The following is a 6,000-nucleotide window of genomic DNA, read 5'->3' on the forward strand; positions in this document are numbered from 1 at the left end:
TTTCTATTGTCCTTACCTTCCCTCTAGGACCATCGCCCAGATTGAATCCCAAACCGTTCCCCTGTCAGCTAGTTTCTGCATGCAACTTTCTTACAATACATTGCATTTTTCTACCGTGTGGCAAGAATTCTTTATGAGAGCATAAGCTGTAAATCAAACTGTACTACTCTCCTCCAAGACTCCTGAATCAATTTTCTTCACTAAGGAAGGTGTGGAGTAGGAAGAGAAAGAGGAGGAAGAAGAAAAGGGACAAGAACACACAAAACCACCCTGTGCTTTGTCTGTTGCTTCTGGTTGAGGACTCATAAATCTTACAGCAAAGCAAGTTAGCTCTCTTGTGGTTTGGGTACCGGAAACATCAGGAAAGCTTCAGATCAATTTCTTATTATCCTTCCATCCCTCCAGGTCTCCTCTCTCTGATCTCAGCGCTGGGAAGAGTTCCACACCCCTTTCCTTGAAAGCTGTCAGAAATCTGAGCAAATTCAAAATCAAAGGTAGACTCTTTCTGGTGCACACAGACACACACACACACACACACACCTCCCTGCTCAGACTCCCTCAGGAATGTCATTCATTCATTATAATTACAAAGATATAGTTTACATTTTTATCAATAAATGATCAAACCCTTCCTCTTCTTATGAGCGCCTTCAAAAGAAAAGTAAACAGAGCAACCTTGAAGTCAGCACAGGGCTCAAAAGCTAGGAGTTTGTGATAACACACACACACACACACACACACACACACAGAGCTCATTGTAGCAACTGTCAAGATGCCTGGAAAAGTGTGGCAGGTTTGTGCCAGCTGACTTGGCCAAAAAGTTTGCCTTTATCCCGCCCCCCCTCCCCCCCCAAAAAAAATCCCCATCTTGAGACACAGAAAACATTTGTTGGAAAAGACACACAAACTGGGAGCTCACCCTCTTTTTAGGAAAAGAAGAATCCCCCTCCCCATGTTTTACCTCCCTTTACGAACAAAGCAGTGGGCTGTCTATACGAAGGATGGATAGATAGATAGATGGATGGGTGGGTGGATGGATAGGTAGATAGATAGATAGATAGATAGATAGATAGATAGATAGATAGGCAGACAGATAGACAGATAGATAGCATCCTGGCATTGTGGAGCCTTGCCTGAAGGGGAGAGGAAGAAAAAACTCTTGTGAAAGAAAAATAAACTTGGGAGGTTGTTGTTATTGTTGCTGCTGTTGCCCCCCTCCCTTCAATCCTTTCCCAAAACTGTCTAGGCAATAGTCTCCAAAGCCCTCTCTAGAGAAGAAGGTCCAATCTGCCAGAGGAGAAGCAAGCAAGCAAAGAAGGCAAGCAGGCAGACTCTTAGGAGGAGGGCAATGGCAAGGACTTTTGGAACCCAAGTCCCAAGGCGACCTACCCTCTCCGGCTCCTTGCCTCAATCTGCCGCCAAGCTCCTCCGTGAGGCGCATACCAAAGAGGCGAGAAGAATCCCAGGCTTTGGCTTTGGGGTCGCCCTCCTCTCTCTCTCTCTCTCTCTCTCTGTGGAGGGAAAAGGGAGGAGAGAGTGAGGCAAAGTCTCCCTCAAGTCCTCCTTGCCTTCTCTCGCTCTCTCTCTCTCTCTTGTTTCCCAGCCTTGCGCTCCAGCTGCTGCGTCCCCAAGTGAAGAACTACTAACAGACCATGCGAGGGAAAAAAAAAGAGACAAGGGAGAGAGGGAGGGAAGAAGAAGGAAAAGAGAGAGGGGAGTCACGTGAGGCGCCCCGGGCTCCCCCATTGGCTGGCCAGAACTTGGGCATCCTTGTGGTGCCTTCGCATCCTCAGACGAGAGTTAAAAGGGAGACAAGGGAGGGAGGGGAAGGGCGGTGGCGTCGTCGGGAGGAGGAGGAGGAGGAGGGAGAGTGTCTGGGAGGGTGGGCTAGGCGTCTGGGCGCTCCTTCCCTTCCTTCGTGGGGAAACAGTGACAGGAGGATTAGTAAAGCCAGAGGAAGGCAGCGTGGGAAGGCGTGCTTCCACTCAGTCTGGGGATTGGCAAGCCCACACACACACACACACAAACACACAAATTCACACCTGCATGCATTTTGGGAACACATGCCCCCTGCATAGTATTCTGCCAGGAAGGTGTGTGGACTCATGCCCACTGTGTAGTATTTTGAGAGGAGGGAGTGTGGACTCATACCCACTGCATAGTATTTTGAGAGGAGGGTGTATGGACTCATGCCCACTGTGTAGTATTTTGAGAGGAGGGTGTATGGACTCATGCCCACTGTGTAGTATTTTGAGAGGAGAGAGTGTGGACTCATACCCACTGCATAGTATTTTGAGAGAAGGGTGTATGGACTCATGCCCACTGTGTAGTATTTTGAGAGGAGGGAGTGTGGACTCATACCCACTGCATAGTATTTTGAGAGGAGGGTGTGTGGACTCATACCCACTGCATAGTATTTTGAGAGGAGGGTGTGTGGACTCATACCCACTGCATAGTATTTTGAGAGGAGGGTGTATGGACTCATGCCCACTGCATAGTATTTTGAGAGGAGGGTGTATGGACTCATGCCCACTGTGTAGTATTTTGAGAGGAGGGTGTGTGGACTCATACCCACTGCATAGTATTTTGAGAGGAGGGTGTATGGACTCATGCCCACTGTGTAGTATTTTGAGAGGAGGGAGTGTGGACTCATACCCACTGCATAGTATTTTGAGAGGAGGGTGTATGGACTCATGCCCACTGTGTAGTATTTTGAGAGGAGGGTGTGTGGACTCATACCCACTGCATAGTATTTTGAGAGGAGGGTGTATGGACTCATGCCCACTGCATAGTATTTTGAGAGGAGGGTGTATGGACTCATGCCCACTGTGTAGTATTTTGAGAGGAGGGTGTGTGGACTCATACCCACTGCATAGTATTTTGAGAGGAGGGAGTGTGGATTCATGCCCACTGTGTAGTATTTTGAGAGGAGGGTGTGTGGACTCATGCCCACTGTGTAGTATTTTGAGAGGAGAGTGTGTGGACTCATACCCACTGCATAGTATTTTGAGAGGAGGGTGTATGGACTCATGCCCACTGCGTAGTATTTTGAGAGGAGGGAGTGTGGATTCATGCCCACTGTGTAGTATTTTGAGAGGAGGGAGTGTGGACTCATACCCACTGCATAGTATTTTGAGAGGAGGGTGCATGGACTCATGCCCACTGCGTAGTATTTTGAGAGGAGGGAGTGTGGATTCATGCCCACTGTGTAGTATTTTGAGAGGAGGGAGTGTGGACTCATACCCACTGCATAGTATTTTGAGAGGAGGGTGCATGGACTCATGCCCACTGCGTAGTATTTTGAGAGGAGGGAGTGTGGATTCATGCCCACTGTGTAGTATTTTGAGAGGAGGGTGTGTGGGCTCATGCCCACTGTGTAGTATTTTGAGAGGAGGGAGTGTGGATTCATGCCCACTGTGTAGTATTTTGAGAGGAGGGTGTGTGGATTCATGCCCACTGCATAGTATTTTAAGACGAGGGTGTGTGGACTTATGCCTACTGCGTAGTATTTCGCGTGGAGAGTGTGTGGACACATTCCTGCTACATACTATTTTGTGTGGATAGCCTGTGCATACATGCCTGTTATACACTATTTTGTAAAGAAGGCGTGTGGACTGTGCCTGTTACTATTTTGTGAGGAAGGAGGATATGTATTAGGAGCATATGTCAAACATGACTGCTACATAGTATTTTGTGAAGAAGGTATGTGGACTAAGCTTGCTAGATAATATTATGTGAGGAAGGTGTGTGGACTATGCCAGCTACATAGTATTTTGTCAGGAAGGTGTGTGGACAGATGCTTGCTATGTACTATTTTGCAATCTCCAATAACCCCAGAGGCTTGCTTTTTCTTGTTATTGTTATGTTTGCACAAGGTGATGACCATATGTCCTCATAACCGCAAAGGAGGTCAAGGCACCACAAAATGGAGGACATTCAAGAAAAATAGGGAACATAATCTCATTGAAAATGAAAAATATTCATGTAAAAGTAAACTTATGCTTTTTAGTCATGCTCAAAATGGAGGACCTTTTGGAATTCCTCCTGGCTGAAATGTAGGACACATCCTGGAAAACCATTCTCTGCTGCCCAGCTGTGAGGAAGACGGTGCCTATGAGAGAGGCCAAGCCCCGAACGCGCCCCGACCAGTGCCAGATTTGCTGTGAGTTGAGAACATACTATCAGGCAGCGTAATGATGTTGAAACGGAGGTGGAGACAGAGAACTTTGAACCGAATTATATGTCCTCCACTTCTCTTACTCTTCATTGATACAGACAACTTTAGAAGCTCTCTGACTCTTATTTAGTGGCTATAACTTACAGACAGACCATATCATCATACCAACCATCTCTACCTGCCCTTCTGAATTTTAGTTACTCTTTTCATAACATCAGAGGTCAGACTGAAAACTGATTAAATAGCTCTAGTCCACCATATATCACCAACTTAGCCACTTAATGGAAGAGGATGGATATGACTGGGGAACCAAAGCTATGGATGAATAACATCAAAAGATCGTTGATTCTAATTGCAGAGCGACAATAGGAGTAGTGTGGGGCAATGGGAAATATAGCGTTAACAGGATGGAAATTAAGTATAAGCAAAGGCGAGATCGATGCTTGAAACCTATCTCGCCTTCCATCCTCCCTGTTACCCCAAAAGAACTGGAGGATGTCCCAACCATACCACAGACCCTCACCTTGCTCCTGTGTAACGCCATGTTGGTCAGAAACAGAACTCATATAATTTATGATCTGTCAGAGGAGGAAAATGCCAAAGGGAGCCTCAGAGACTGGCAAACGATGGAGGGTGGCAACCAGAGGCTCCCTGTCCTGGCCGCCAACCTCTAGAGCCTGTTTCCTGACCTCGGGGGGCAAAGGGAGCCTCAGAGGCCACAAACAACGGAGGGCAGTGACCAGAGGCTCCCTGCTCTGGCAGCCATCTGCCAAATCCCGTTTCCCGGCCTCTGAGAGCCCAGTGCCATAAAAAAAAAGCAGTTGGGGAATGCAGCCTGAAAAAGTTTCGCCATCTTGCCCTAGATGTTTATACCAATCCACATGAAAGGAGATAGAAAAGACAGCAGCAACTGAAGGGCAAAGCGCTAAATTAATGTTACATAGATTAATGTTATCAGACCTTCTTTCTCCTCACCTTCCCACTAGGGCCCTCCGTTCTGGTAGTCAAGGTCTGCTGTCCCAGCCCAGGATTTCCTCTGCCCCATCTCGGATTCACCCCTTTTCACTCGCTGCCCCTCACTCCTGGAACCTTCTTCCCCCGCGAACAAGAGCCATCACTTCTTTAACCAGCTTCAAAACGGAGTTAAAGACCATCCTGTTCAGGGCAGCGTTCCCAGGCATTGCATAATTGTCACTTGCTATTTGATGTTCTTTTGTTGCCTGTTTTATTGAATCATTTCCTATATTGCTATGTATTTTATATGTATTATCCTACTAGAGAGGCCCCTTCCCCACCACCACTCCCTTTGTGTCGTGTCTTTTTCAATTGTAAGCCTGAGGGCAGGGAACCGTCCAATTAAAAAGATTGTATGTACAGCGCTGTGTAAATTTACAGCGCTTTATAAATAAAGGTTAACAATAATAATAATAATACAACAAAACTTTCGATTGTCTAGATTGGAGCTGCTATAACTGTAAAACTATAACTATTACTATATAACTTTCTAACTGCTTAACCTTTAAACTACATATAACTAGTTATTTATTTGCTCAGCAATAGTTTATTCACTACTCAACAACATAGCTAAAATATTTTCAAACCATGGGTGCTTCACTGACTGTAACTCTAAAGTACAAGCTGTGGATGCTTGGAGGACTGACTGTAACTCCAAACTACAACTATAACCATGTATGTAACTTTGACTGCATAACTGCAATTATTTCACTATATAATTCATTAAATCTAGGCATGTAAAAGGGAAATTAAAAAGAGAACTGAGGGAGGGAAGAAGGGGCAAGTTAAGAGGCATAAATAATATAGGA

At 46.0% G+C, this 6,000-nt stretch overlaps 1 long non-coding RNA gene across 1 annotated transcript in view; it reads right to left on the reverse strand.

The window, feature by feature from the left end:
• Window positions 1–1,587, reverse strand: part of LOC149316910 (uncharacterized) — a 117,435-nt gene extending 115,848 nt beyond the window's left edge. Inside the window, exon 1 of the long non-coding RNA XR_016280547.1 lies at window positions 1,390–1,587. This is a non-coding gene — a long non-coding RNA (uncharacterized LOC149316910). The remainder of the gene's footprint in view (window positions 1–1,389) is intronic.
• Between the last annotated feature and the right edge of the window lie 4,413 nt (window positions 1,588–6,000).

Source organism: Sceloporus occidentalis, unplaced genomic scaffold (genome assembly GCF_023333645.1).
Source record: "Sceloporus occidentalis isolate IW3139 unplaced genomic scaffold, rSceOcc1.0.p SCAF_3, whole genome shotgun sequence".
Taxonomy (NCBI): domain Eukaryota; kingdom Metazoa; phylum Chordata; class Lepidosauria; order Squamata; family Phrynosomatidae; genus Sceloporus; species Sceloporus occidentalis.